We start from the raw sequence: 15,136 nt of genomic DNA on the forward strand, positions 1-15,136 counted from the left end.
GCTGCCTGATCTGGAGCACCAATCCCAGCAGGATGTGCACTGCTGTGCCCGTGGAGGTACAGTGCCATGCCAGGGATGGGTCACCCGGCTTGGGCAGGCTGCAGCCATGTGGGAATGGATGGTGTGGGACAGGAAGCCCACTGGGAGATTGTGCTGCCCCTTGCAGACTGCCAGAGACACTGTGGAGGCTATGGATGTGGACCAGGGGCTGGAAGAGGAAGAAATGATGGAGGTGGACTCCTCCTCTACTTCCATGTCCTCCACTGTTGAGGACATGGAAGTAGACGAGGAGGAGACCATTGAGCAGATGGAGGTGGATGCAGAGGATGAAACCGAGGACATGGAAGTTGATGACAACAATGAGGAGGAGCCCATGGTCCTTGGATGAAGATGCAGCCCCATAGGTAAGACAGGCAGATGCTTCCCACGCCCTGCCCGCACACACACTGGGTCTCCTGATGCCAGGCTGGTGCTGGGCTGGATGGCCCCGCTCAGGGATACGGTGCCCGCAGCGAGCCTGGATTGTGCTGCCACAAGCACCAGCCCCGGCCTGCCCTGCACTTGCCTGGGGCCACGTCAGCCCTGCCAGCCCCGACCAAGCCCCTGGGGCCCAGCTGCCAGCCATGCTGGGCTCAGTGCTGCCAGCTGAGTCCAGCTCTGCTGCTTCCTTTCTTCCAGGACTCATGCACATGATGGCACAGATATCACACCTTTGTAAATACGTTTGAAAGTTTTGAAGATTTCTGTAAATACCTTTGAAAGTTTAGAAGATTTCTGTAAATACGTTCACTACGTTTGAAGTTTTCTGTAAATACGTTTTGAAGATTGTTAGTCATTGGATCCCATGTAAATATGTTTTGTACATTGTTGTTGTTGTTGTTATAACAATTGTTATAACGAAACATGTTCGGTAAATCCTAGATTTGCCGATCTTCGGCAAATAAATCCTGTTTCTTTTTAAAGCCTGACTTCTCTTGGCCATTCCTTTGGGCATGGGCAGCCTTTGCACACTTGTGGGTTCCACTTGTTCCGCATTCCCAGGGATGGAGGTCCCTGGGGTTGCTGGCACGGCCACCCCGGGACTGGGGGTCCCTGTGCACAGGGGCTCCCACTGACACCACTCCTGGCCCTGGGCACTGCTGCTCTTCCTGGCCTGGGGCACAGCGCTGTCCCCAAGAGCTCAGCTCTCACCAGCTCTCACACAGGGGGCTCTCACAGCACTGGCCCCTGCAGCCATGCCACCAAAGCAGCCAGCAAACCTTCAGCCACCCTTCCTGCTGCAGCCACAGGCACTCCTGGGCCCAGAGCCGCCAGCAGGCCACAGCCCTGCAAAATCCACCTGCACGCTCTCAAGGCCACCACAGCCTTGAAAACTGGGCCACCTGCATCTGGGCTGCTGCAGGGGCTGATCTTTAAGCCTTGCAGCCTCCAAAGGCCCTGGGCTCTGCTTCCCAGCCTGCTCTGCACTACCCTGAGCTCGCATTGCTCCAGAGACAAAAGCCAGGCCAGGGCATCCTCACCCTGCCCGCATTCCTGCTGCTGCCAGCGGCCACTGGCCCCTGGGCCCCACTCGGGTGACAGCTGCAGGGACAGGGCAGCCTGTGCTGGGCAGGGGCCACGGGGCTTTGGGCCCTGGGGCTGCTGCTGCTGCTGCTGCTGCTGCTGCTGCTGCTGCTGCTGCTGGGGGCCATGGGCCCAACAGGGCCCCGAGCTCAGCCCCTGCCTGGGCAGCTGCCCCCAAAGCCCCACACTCCCCGAGCATCCCCATCACAGCTGCCAGGGGTAAATCCCATGGGCTTCAGGAAAGAAATTCCCCATAGTGACTAAACCAAGGGTTCCAAGGGGAAAGTCAGCACCAGCTGAGGTTTACAGCACCTTGACAGTGGTGGATGCAGGACAGGTGAGATCTCCAGCGCCTCTGGCAGGGCCTGCTCTGCACGTGAGCCTGTGAGCTGCTCCCAGTGGGACACAGCACCAGGATCAGGCCAGCCCTGAGCCCCTTACAGCTGATCCCAAGGAACAGGCTCAGAAAGCAGTTTCAGACCACTGCCTGCAGATATTTCAAAGGACTACATGTCATTCAAGGAAGCCACATTGTACATTTAGTTTTGGTGTTGTGGCATGAGAAGCCATGAAGTTGCCTCTGAATGTGCACTCAGGGCACTTCCACTGCCATCCCAAAGGGAACACAAAGGACAGGCCTCTGCTTTCAGCACTGCTGAGCTCCTCAATACAATGATATCTCAGTAGGACGCAAGGTTGTGGAGGCCCAGTGGCCTATTACAGGAATTATAATACCGCATGACAAAAATGACAAATTACAATAAATTTAGGCAGCCCTTTGAATGCAATGTTTTATCAGTTTTACCAGGGCTTACTGAATGCAGCGCTGGCACCCTGCAGCAGCAACAGGGCCGGCTCAGCTGGTGAAGCCCAGGGGATATTTTGAAACGTCTGCATCCAGCACCACCAGAGCAGTGAATGTGGGGACAGCCACCTGCAGTGCAAGATCCTTGGGTGATTTTTTAGTCCTGTGGGTGGGCCACCCTTTACATCAGGGGCAGCTCTGGGTAACAAATTATCCAAAGCTGAGAGGGACATATATGTTGGAGTTAGGGATGTTCTCCTTTCAGAGTGGAAGACTTTTACTAAGGGCAGTTTGAAGTCATTTGTTCATTGGCTGTTTACGGAGTTCCCAGACATTTCTGTGTATTCTGTTCGTTTTATAGCATTCTGGGACTGAGTTAGGAAAAGTCTCTATTTTTAGAAAACTCAGGGAGTGATAAGAGTCGCAACATTTTACCCAATTTTTCATATGATTTATGGAGTTTTCTCAAGGCTTCAAAGTTCTTATATTCAATCCAGTCTTTGCGTTCCACCAAGCCTCATTCCTGAACCCACTGACACCAATAGGATGAGAGACGGAAACTGCTGTAAAGCACAGACAAGACACGTGCTGTCTGCCATCTCCCCTCCTTCTCTACCCCCTGCCCAGGTCACACCGGCCTGGATTCTACCCTAATTTATTCTCCAGTACCTCTCCTCACTGGATCCCCCTCAGATAGCTCACAAAATGGAGTCCCTCCTCTGGAGGGGGTCATCAATGTCAAACTCCCTCCCACCCCCAGCTCTCTCATTGGGTCCTCCCCCCGTGTTGGGTCCTACCCCTGCATCAGGTACCACCCCTGCATTGGGATCCAGCACTTCCTTGCCTACTCCTGCTGTCCTACCCCCTCCAACTCAGCCCCTTGCGGATCCCACACTGTCAGAGCCGGAAGTGTGAGGGGCGGTAACCGGAAGGCCGCCATCTTGGCTACCAAAGGCCCACAACACCGGGCCTGGCCAGGCACCCCAAGGCCCCGCTCCTCTGCCAGAGTCCAAGTTCCCTCTTCTGGAGAGGAGAGGGAAGGTTCATCCCACCTTCAGCATGAGCCTGAGAATTCTTAGCAGAGGATGGAAAAGCTGGCAGCTGAAGAGGGGGACTGGGAATTGGTAGCTAAAATACAAGCAGCACTGCTGCAGTACCAGAGGGGGGCTAACCCCAGATGGGAAGCTGTAGCACACGGGGAGATGAAAGACCTTTGTAAAGCAGCGAAAGACCATGGGAGGGGCTCACCGTACTTTAATAATTTCTTAAATGCCATATTCACTGCACATGTTATGGTGCCTCACAATCTGCTCCATTTTATGCACATCCTACTTTCTCCCACTGAAATTATTCTGTGGGAAGAAATGGGGAAAAACTAGTAAAACAATTATTAAAAGACTATACTAGGGAAGACAGGTGGGCACACATAACATTAGTCCATCTAGCCAGTAAGGAAGATTTCACTTAGACTCATTCAATAGACCTTCCCTGAGCTCTGTTAGAAGAGATAAAAGTGCTGCAAAGACAGCTCTCATGCAGACACCCAATGGAGAAACACCTACTCTAGATTTCACAGACATTCTCCAGGGACCTGTGGAATGCTTTCTAAAATTTATTGACCACCTTCCACAAGCAATAGAGAAACAAGTTGAAAATCCAAAAGCAAGGAAGGTACTCCTTACTAAACTTGCTGAAACAAATGCTAATAAAACCTGTAAAGACATTTTACGTTCTCTACCACTCAACCCAAAGCCTACCATTGCACAAATGGTCGAGGCATGCACACTTAGGGCATCCCTACACTGTCACGCCAGCCAAGCTAAGGCTACCAGTCAGGGTGTAGTAGAGGTGCTAGTAGCCTCCCAAGTTATTCCCTGACATACACATGAAAAAGGACCTTGCTTTAAGTGTAGGGAGATGGAGCATTTTCAACACAATTGTAAAAATAAAGCCTATTACCGGGGACCTTCTAGCCGTCACAGCCACTGTCCTCACTGCCTCCTTCGTCCACATGCTTTCAAACACCAGCAAAACTGGTGGCCTGCGGGAAACCCCACATAGACACAGAAAGGCCCCGCGGGATGACACCAAATGCGAGGCCGTTCCGCCCCACTCTCCCCAACATCGTGGAGAACCAGCACAGTGACCTTCTCAGATCCATCAGGACAGCTCGATCGCTGCAGAAAACTTGACAGGAGACAGCTCTGCCCTGGAACCCAAAGGCAGCTGGTAAGAGCCTTTTCAATTCCAATCCACGACATTTATGTTCACCATACTCCAACAGGAAAATACAGGCCTGAAGAACAGGCCAGAGACATTTTGATTTTAACCAACACCAGGGAAGGGATGGAGACACTCACTCTACTACCTGAGGTAATCGCCTTGATGTCTTTGCAGGAGATAACTCTCCAGGTTCTATGCTTAGGCTCTCCCCTTTTTATTCCAAAAGGAACAGTTATAGCCAGAGCCAACCTCCTACGGGACATGATCAGCACACCAACTGATCCAATGGTGATGTGGGCACATAAAACATGCAGAAATAGACCCGTTCTAAAGTGTGCTTGGTCATTAAAGCGAGAAAGAGATGTCTTTCAGGATTATTAGATACAGGAGTTGACATCACCATAATTTCCTGCTCTGATTCCCTAAAAGAATGGCCCCTGGTCCTAGCTGCTGGGGTAAATATTAGCTACCAGGGGAGCCACTACCAGCTTCTGGAGTCAAGGTACACTCTGCATGGAAGGTCCTGAGGGCACAGTTGCTACAGTAAGATCATTCGTCACCCAGGCACCAATAACACTTTGGGGAAGAGACCTCTTGTCCCAATGAGGGACAAGGCTAGAGATCCTATCAACTCCTCAGGATTTCTAGACGGGGCCACTGAGCAGCATGCCACACTTCAGTCAACCTGGAAGAACAACGACCCCATATGGGTGCATCACTGGCCCCTCCCAGGCAGAAAGTTAAAGGCCCTGAAGTCCCTCGTTCAGGAGCAGCTGTCTGTGGGCCACATCTACCATCTACTAGCCCCTGCAATCCGCCTGTCCCTGACATACAAAAGCCTGGCAAAGACAAGAGGCAGCTACTGCAGGACCTTAGGAAAATCAGCGAGGTCATTGAGGACATGGGTGCCCTTCTGACCAGCCTGCCCTCAGCCTCCATGATACCTCGAGATTGCCGATGGTGCGGCATGCCGTAGTTGTGGGTAGCAGTTTTTGGAGTCCTCCTATTTTTCGGATATCTTCTTAGCCATTTAGGCTGTGATTGATGGAGCCTGAGCATAGGAAGAGCATTGCTTTGAAGATTGGGTGGCTTGAGATGTGAAGGAAGGCTAGTTCAGGGAGATTTAGTCCAATTGTACCTATGATTACACTGTTTTTGGCAGATGGTTGATATAGATCTTAATGTCTAATTTTTGACACCCCAATGCAGCCCGATGACACCCTCCTGGGCTGGCTTTTCCATCACTAAATCGACAAGCACCTTTACAGAGGTACCAGTGGACTGTATTGCGTCAACGAATGAAGAGTAGCCCAAATATTTTTCAATGACTTGAAGTCCTAATTCTCTCGCCCTAATGCTAAACGTTTTCCGTTATATGGACAATATAATGAACATCCTAAAGCTATAATTTCTCATTACATGGACGATACATTAGTTTGTGCAGAAGCTCAATTCATTCTGGATGTTGCAGTACAAGATGTCATCACTGCGATACAGGAGAAAGGTTTTAAGATTGCAGCAGATTAAGTTCAAAGGACAGTCCCTTGGAAGTGTCTCGGCCTAAAACCTGCAGAGAGAACCATCACACCACAAACACTGCAAATCAAGGACAACCCAAAGACTCTGCCAGAACTCCACCAGCTCTGTGGAAGCATCAGTTGGGTACGTTCACTGCTGGGATACACCCCAAAAGATCTCACGCCACTGTTCCTGCTGATTCTTAAAGGCAGTGAAGGACTCGATTCCTGTGATCACTGACACTGGAGGCAAAAGCAGCTGTACAAAAGGTATCCTGGATGATTCAAACTAAACAGGCACACAGATACCACCCTAATTTTCCTTTCTCCCTGGCAATCCTTGGTGTAAGTCCAAAATTCCATGCATTATTGTTTCAGTGGGATTCAACTTTCTCAGATCCCCACATAGAAATTGAATGCGTTTTCAGAGCACACCAACCTACTAAAACGATAACAACCCAACAGAGAGTTATTGCAGAACTATTGCAGGAAACGTAGAGAACGTCTGTGCTCCCTTGCAGGAATAGACCTTGTGAATATTTACTTACTTCTCACTCAAGAGCACCTCAATTGCCTACTTCAAACATCTGAACCACTGCAATACGCCTTAGATCATTTTTACACATATTACGATCAGCCACCAATTCTACCATCAAAACATTCCTGTGCTGCTCAGGATGTTCAAAATTACTGGAGACCCAGCAAGATCCATTGTAGCCACCTGCCCAAATTGTCAGGAACATGCCCTTGCTTCTCTCAGAGCAGGAGACAGTCCAAGAAGACTAGAGAGTCTCCACATCTGGCAATCAGACACCACACACTAAGCCCCTTCTGGCAGACTAAAATACATCCACGTCTCAATCAACACCTTTTACAGTGCAGTTTTTGCCTCTGCCCATGCTGTTGAAAAATCAGAAGATGCTATAAAACATTACTTTTTAGTTTTTTCCACCTTAGCAGTCCTACAGGAAATTAAAACTGATAATGCTCTTGCTTATACCTCGCACTGATTCCAACAAGCTTCTGACCACTGGGGTATAAAACATGTCACAGGCATTCCACACTCCAGCACACGACAGTCCTTAGCCGAAAGAGCCCACTGAGCCATCAAAAGGATCCTTGATCAACTAAGCTGGGGAGTCCAGATATTATCTTCTATTGAGAGACTGGCAAAGGCCTTTTATGTATTCAACTTTTTGAACAACCCATTTATGGAGACAACTTCCACAGTCATCAGGCAGTTTACTAATTCAACTGCAGCCCAATTAAAACACCAGCAACCTGTGTTGAGCAAAGACCCCGAATCTAAACAAATTATGTGCCCTTTTCCATTAATTACTTGGGGAAGCAAAGATGCCCTTGTCTTTACAGCAATACTCCTAAGATCGATACCAGCAAAATACATGAAAACTCTTTTTGGGAACGGTGAGGCAAACACCAGAGCCACCACCAGAAGAACAGAATGGAAGCCTAAGAGGGACAGCAGCAGCCTGGAAAAGAAGAAGGAGAAGGACAGAAGAAGATCTCCTAAGCAGCGCTGACCACACACACCAAGACCAAGACAGCTCAGACACCACTAACCAGGATCTATGTCTTAACATTTGTAAAAATTATATTTTAGCATTGATACATGATTCTTCTAATAAGCTGTGTTCACACCCTTGGCTTACAGAAGAGAAAGTTTAGTGGGACCACAACTTAAATTTCATCTTCTACTCACTTTATCTGTTTACTTTTAGGACACCCAAGCCTCCAGATACTAAATAAGCTAAAGTCAGAGGATGCTGCCATTGGTTGCTGCTGCAGCAGGAATCTGGGTGCTCCTCACTGAGCCGCATACCTTCAGCTGGGCGCTTCCACAGACAAGCCACAATTTCTTGTCCATGGCCATGCCTGTCAGGCATTTGAAGGCATGTGCTTTTTCTACCTGTTCTCACATAGGGAGTCAGTATACCAGGGCATCCAGCTCCTAAAAGATCAAGGAAACAAGATCCAGATAGAAGGCAACAATGACTGGTTCACTGGACTTTCCAAACACAGGGGTTTTGAGGCTAGCTTTCATCTTTAGTTCAGACTGTTGTGTGTGCTTTGTTTTTTGTATTCATTGTGTTGGTTATATTATCCTTTTTTGCTAAATGCTTGCAAAACTCTATGGCAGAAGTCTTCTTTCTAGATAACAAAAAGGGGGGGATGTGAGGGCCCAGGGGCCTACCATTGGAACTGTAATACCTCAGGGCAAAGTGACCAAGGTAAAAGAGAGACACCGCTCTGAATGCAATGGTGTCGCCCATGGGCATTTGCAGGCTCATGTTGATGCAGCACGTTTTGTCCGTATCACCCAGTTCAACTGCTGCATATTCCTTATATGTACTCCCTCGGAATGTTCCAACTCTCTTGTATCCATTTGGTCCTGGCTTAGTGTAATGATCGTGCACTGTTCACCCCCACATTGTGTGTGCAGCCCCATTTTGGTCTCCCTCCCTGGACCCTCTTAATGGCAATCCACAGTGGTTAGAGTTCCACAAAAAATCCCACACTTACCTCGTTAACAAGCAGTTTAAGCAAGCGTGCTCCCAGCTCTGTTAGTGCAGGTCCCTCACACAGGCTGGCTGTGGACAGGCTGCAGCACAAGAACTGAGTGCACGAGGGAATGTGGCCTCTAATGAAAGGCATGAGTCCCACAGCCCACGCAACCCAAACCAATGCTTGCATGTCTCTACTTTTTCTGTCTTCGCTCAGTTCTCAAGCCACTTCCCCCATTTGCTCTGACTGGGTACATGGCTTTTCTCTCTCCTGCCTGCAAGTTAAGCTACATGCATAACCCCGCAGGAACAGCCTGACCCACAGGAAAGTGGCAGAGGACTCTTTGTCAGGATATGCAGTGAGAGGACACGGAGGAATGGGATCAAACTGAAGGAAGTGGATCGGATTTGATGATGGGAAGAAGTTCTTTACTCTCAGGATGCTTGTCCCTGACACAGGGACCAGTGCAAAGAGGCTGTGGATGCCCCATCCCCAGCAACATCCAAGGCCAGGTGGGACAGGGGCCGCAGCAACCTGAGACATTGCTCATCTTGGAACCAGATCATCTTTAGTGTCCCTTTCAAGCCAAATCATTCAAGGATTTGATCATTCTGCCATCCCCATCTCCCACTGCACAGCGCCCATGAAACTTCAGTGACATCACAGCTCACAGAGGGTTCCAGATGGAACATCCAGGACCTGGAAACGAGCACAGCAGACACTTCACCGGCTGCCAAGGGTCAGTTGCCACTCGCTCTGCGCTCTGACCCTCAGCACTGAGCTGCTGCTGTTGCCTGGGCTTTTCCTGCCGCCAGCTCTGGAACGCCAATCCCAGCAGGATGTGCTCTTCTGTGCCAATGGAGGTACAGTGCCATGCCAGGCAGGGGGCACCCGGCTTGGGCAGGCTGCAGCCATGTGGGAATGGATGGTGTGGGACAGGAAGCCCACTGGGAGATTGTGCTGCCCCTTGCAGATTGACAGAGACACTGTGGAGGAGATGGATGTGGACCAGGGGCTGGATGATGAAGAAATGATGGAGGTGGACTCCTCCTCTACTTCCATGTCCTCCACTGTTGAGGACATGGAAGTAGACGAGGAGGAGACCACCGAGCAGATGGACGTAGATGAGGAGGATGACACCGAGGACATGGAAGTTGATGACAACAATGAGGAGGAGCCCATGGTCCTTGGATGAAGATGCAGCCCCATAGGTAAGACAGGCAGATGCTTCCCACGCCCTGCCCGCACACACACTGGGTCCCCTGATGCCAGGCTGGGGCTGGGCTGGATGGCCCCGCTCAGGGACACGGTGCCCACAGCGGGCCTGGATTCTGCTGCCACAAGCACCAGCCCCGGCCTGCCCTGCGCTTGCCTGGGGCCACGCCAGCCCTGCCAGCCCCAGCCCAGCCCCTGGGGCCCAGCTGCCAGCCCTTCTGGGCCCAGTGCTGGCGGCTGAATCCAGCTCTGCTGCTTCCTTTCTTCCAGGATTCATGCACATCATGGCACAGATGCCACGCCTTTGTATATACTTTTGCAAGTTTTGAAGATTTCTGTAAATATGTTTTCTACGTTGCAAGTTTTCTGTAAATATGTTTCGAAGATTGTTAGCCCCTCGGATCTCATGTAAATATGTTCTCTACATTGCTGTTGTTACAGTTATAACGATTGTCATAACAAAAAATATTCTGTAAATCCTAGATTTGCCCATCTTTGGCAAATAAATACTGTTTCTTTTTAAAACCTGACTTCTCTTGGCCATTCCTTTGGGCACCGGCAGCCTTTGCACACTTGTGGGTTCCACTTGTTCTGCGTTCCCGGGGCTGGAGGTCCCTGGGGTTGCTGGCACGGCCACCCCGGGGCTGGGGATCCCTGGGCACAGGGGCTCCCACTGACACCACTCCTGGCACTGGGCACTGCTGCTCTTCCTGGCCTGGGGCACAGCGCTGTCCCCAAGAGCTCAGCTCTCACCAGCTCTCACACAGGGGGCTCTCACTGCACTGGCCCCTGCAGCCATGCCACCAAAGCAGCCAGCAAACCTTCAGCCACCCTTCCTGCTGCAGCCACAGGCACTCCTGGACCCAGAGCCACAAGCAGGCCACAGCCATGCAAAATCCACCTGCACGCTCCCAAGGCCACCACAGCCTTGGCAACTGGGCCACCTGCATCTGGGCTGCTGCAGGGGCTGATCTTTAAGCCTTGCAGCCTCCAAAGGCCCTGGGCTCTGCTTCCCAGCCTGCTCTTCACTGCCCTGAGCCCGCATTGTTCCAGAGACAAAAGCCAGGCCAGGGCATCCTCACCCTGCCCACATTCCTGCTGCTGCCAGCGGCCACTGGCCCCTGGGCCCCACTCGGGTGACAGCTGCAGGGACAGGGCAGCCTGTGCTGGGCAGGGGGCACGGGGCTTTGGGCCCTGGGGCTGCTGCTGCTGCTGCTGCTGCTGCTGCTGGGGGCCATGGGCCCAACAGGGCCCCGAGCTCAGCCCCTGCCCGGGCAGCTGCCCCCAAAGCCCCACACTCCCCGAGCATCCCCATCACAGCTGCCAGGGGGAAATCCCACGGGCTTCAGGAAAGAAATTCCCCATAGTGACTACACCATGGGGTCCAAGGGGAAAGTCAGCACCAGCTGGTGTTTACAGCACCTTGACAATGGTGGATGCAGGGCAGGTGAGATCTCCAGGGCCTCTGGCAGGGCCTGCTCTGCACGTGAGCCTGTGCGGCTGCTCCCAGTGGGACACAGCACCGGGCTCAGGCCAGCCCTCAGCCCCTCACAGCTGATCCCAAGGAACAGGCTCACAAAGCATTTCCAGACCACTTCCTGTAGATATTTCAAAAGACTGAATGTAATTAAAAGAAGCCACCTTGCATATTTAGTTTGTGTGTCGTGGCATGAGAAGCCATGAAGGTGCCTCTGAATGTGCACTCAGGCCACTTCCACTGCCATCCCAAAGGGAGCACAAAGGACAGGCCTCAGCTTTCAGCACTGCTGAGCTCCTCTCCCAGCAATTAAATCTCAGGAACAGGCAGGAATTATGTGCTCCAGAGATTCTGGACTCCAATAAATGGCATAAATTCCACAGGCTATCTAACCCAATGACCTGCATGTCTCTTTTTCCTCTTTGTCTCATCCCTCATGTCACTTTCCCCAAAACCTTCCATTGCACAAATGGCCAAAGCATCAACCATTAGGATATCCTTACACCATGATGCCAGCCTAGCTAAGGCAACATTAGTTTGAGCAGAAGCTCAAATAATTTTGCATGTTGCAGTACATGATGTCATCACCACAGTACGGGAGAAAGGTTTTTAGATTGCAGCAGATAAATTCCAAAAGACAGTCTGCTGGAAGTAGCTCGGCCTAAAAATCACAGAGAGAACCATCACACTCCAAACACAGCCAATCAAGGACAACCCAAAGACTTTGCCAGAACTCCACAGGCTGTGTGGAAGCTGTTTTGATGTTGTGGCATGAGAAGCCATGAAGTGCTCTGTAAGTGTACTCAGGGCACTTCCACTGCCATCCCAAATGGAACACAAAGGAGAGGCCTCTGCTTTCAGCACTGCTGAGCTCCTCACCCAGCAATGAAGTCTATGGAAGATGCAGGAATTGAGTGTACCAGGGAACCTGGCCTCTAATAAAAGGCATGAATCCCACAGCCCTCCCAACCCAAAGCCTTGTATATCTCTACCTTTTTCTTCTTCTCTCTTCTCTCGTGTCACCTTCCCCATATTCTCTGTCCGGGAGTTTGGCTTCTCTCTCTCCTGTCTGCAGGTTCAGCCGCACGTGTGACCCTGCAGGAACAGCCTGACCTGCAAGCAAAGGTCACGTTATTTCAGAGCACTGCACTGCTCCAGCTTGGGGAGGAACTGGGAACTGAAGACATGTGCTCCTCCTTGGGAGCAGCTCCTCCCCATCCCATACAGTGAGGAGTGGGATATCTACCACTGACCTCCTCCCATGCAGCAGCACCCCTGAAGTGCTGCTTTTCCCTCCCAGAATTGCCACCCTGAGCCACCCAAGGTGTCCCTCTGCTGCCAGGCTGGCTCTGATCCACAGTGGAGGTGGAACCCTGAGCCCAGCAGACACTGATTCCTTCCCTTCTAGCCCAGGTCCTAGCAGAGCACTAATACTCCACATCAGGAGTGGATTTGGAGGCTACATGGAGAAAGGGGAATTGTGTCTGATTGGGGCAGACAGAATAAAATGCAGCTGCCAAAGGGAAATCAAAGCATCCCGCAGAGTACAGCCAGGTACGCTGCACATCAAGGCTGTGCTGGTATAGAAATACTGTATTAAAAGGAATTTATGATCACTACTATCTGCCAACAAAAATACACAGAATACCTTAAGCTTCAGTTTTAAATGCAGAAAAGATACGAAATTCAGAGTGGTTTTCTCCACAAACACATCTCAATGGCCAGCCCAGCACTGGGGTCAAGAGGAGGTAATATTTTGTTGCTACCTCTTGATGGCATTTCTTCTTCTCCTAATGCAGGAATTCTGCCTGCCCAGGACAGCAAGGATGCAGGTGGACAGCCACAGAGCTGCTCACAGATGGACAGACAGACCAAAGCAGCTCATCTTCCCCCTTCTGAGGAGGATTTCTTATTAAACCTTTCCTTTCTCTCTTCCTTTTACCTAAAAAGATACCTGGGATAGAGTAACAGCTTGCAGGAGACAGGGAGCATCTCCTACCAAAGGGAAGTGAAGGCAAGGGTAATTATTTTGTAGAATAAATGCATGTACTCACAGACAAAAAGCTCTGGTCTTGGGAACAACTGGATTGACCCCTCCCTGTTCAAGACCAAAGAGACATTTCCCTGATCAAAGGACCTGGTCCCTCCTGTGTAAGACTGGGATGTTTGTCACAATTCAGTCAGAAACATTTCAAAGCCTGTAGTCATCCAATAGGTATAAATGCTTTTAGAAAATGCAGGAAAATCCATCTTGGAGGATTTCCTATTAAAACAAGGTTTGTATTTCTGGTAGACTCTCTTTCTCTCCATCAGTCCTTTCCACTGGAAGCTGCATTGGTTGCATATGTGAGAGGACAGGTGTGCTTATCTCCCCATTTTAGGGGAGAATAGGCTACATGTGCCTCCTCCACACTTGGAATGTTTTCCATGGACAGATCCCAACCTTCTCCTGCTCCTTAAATTTGTGATACACAGGACCTTTAATCTCTGTCTATCTATGGGAGCATCCTCCCACGCTGAGAGATCGGGCTCTGCAGGAATTTGGTGCCCTCACCAATGTGTGCCCCTTGCTGGCGGTGGAGTGCTGGTCAGAAAGGAGTTTGTAGGATCTCCATGAAAAGGCCAACATCACATCTCCTGTCCCTGGCTCGGGCAACACCAGGACAGGGCTCTGCCAGCAAGGAAAACACAGCCAATGCTGACCTGCTCTAGTGGGAGACGTCCCTGCCCAGGCAGGGAGGTGGAACAAGGTGAGCTGTGAGGTCCCTTCCAGGCCAGGCTCTGAAGGATGAAATGCCATCGCGGGCTGAACGGGAGGCGGGAGGATGATCCTCTCCTCCGCAGACACAGCCAGGGCCCGGCTGGCTGCCTCCCCCCAAAGCCCAAAGCGTTCCTGACCGTGCCACCAGCGCTGGGCAGGCCAGGTCACAGCCCCAGCAGTGGCTGTGGCAGCTCTGGGCTGTCACACAGCCGGGAATGGCCCCTGACAGGGAGCACAGCACAGCTCCAGCTGCATCCAGCCACAGCAGTCTGCCAGGGAGGGGAAGGAGGTGGATGGAATCCCATCGAGGGAATCACCCAAAGGGAAAGCACAGGAGCAGGCTCCAGAAGGGTGGACTGGGGGGCCCAGCCCTCTATTCTCAGTGTGAGAAATGCTACTCACTTCCAAAAAATTTAAAAGGTTTATTAAAACCTTATCAGAAATACAACAGCAGATGGAATAGAGAAAAGATTACAGCGCTGGGAGCAGAGGATTTTCCCCACCATGTGCTCACCCACACCAGGGAGGTTTCACCTTTTAACCCTTTAGCCCCCCCAAAGTTTTGTCCATCGACTCCTCCTTCCCTGCCCAGGGGTGGAAATCCCTTCCTGACACCGTGAGTGGGGCTCAGGTGCTGCCACAGGAATGAGTGACCCTCCCAAATGTCCCAAACCCAGGGCATCCCTGATAACAACACAAGGGGGTAAAACATAACTATAAAACTTCTCTGAACATTTTCTTTTTAATTGTGAGAGTCAACCATGGCATTACTTATCTGTCTAATCAGCAAGCAGAAAACAAAACCAAACCCAGGCCTGGTGCTCACGAGCTGCACCCCTGGCACAGCCAAATCCCCGAGGCTGCATCAGCCAAGGCACAAACCCTTCCTGCTCCTCCTTTGCACACTAAATGGGATTTAACCAGGAGCATCCGAACCCCAGAGCAAAACTCACAGCCCTGATGTGTTTAAGCAGCTCTTGGTGCTCCAGAGATTTCCCCTCCCCACCCAGCACAGCAGCCCAGGTTCATGGCACAGCAGGACAAATGCGCTG

General features: G+C 51.1%; 1 long non-coding RNA gene across 1 annotated transcript in view; it reads right to left on the reverse strand.

Moving 5' to 3' along the window:
• The window catches only part of LOC134434441 (uncharacterized), a 60,808-nt gene that overhangs the window by 19,532 nt on the left and 26,140 nt on the right, over nucleotides 1-15,136 (reverse strand). The window contains exon 3 of the long non-coding RNA XR_010031863.1: nucleotides 12,316-12,436. This is a non-coding gene — a long non-coding RNA (uncharacterized LOC134434441). The remainder of the gene's footprint in view (nucleotides 1-12,315; nucleotides 12,437-15,136) is intronic.

This window comes from Melospiza melodia, unplaced genomic scaffold (assembly GCF_035770615.1).
Source record: "Melospiza melodia melodia isolate bMelMel2 unplaced genomic scaffold, bMelMel2.pri scaffold_37, whole genome shotgun sequence".
NCBI lineage: Eukaryota > Metazoa > Chordata > Aves > Passeriformes > Passerellidae > Melospiza > Melospiza melodia.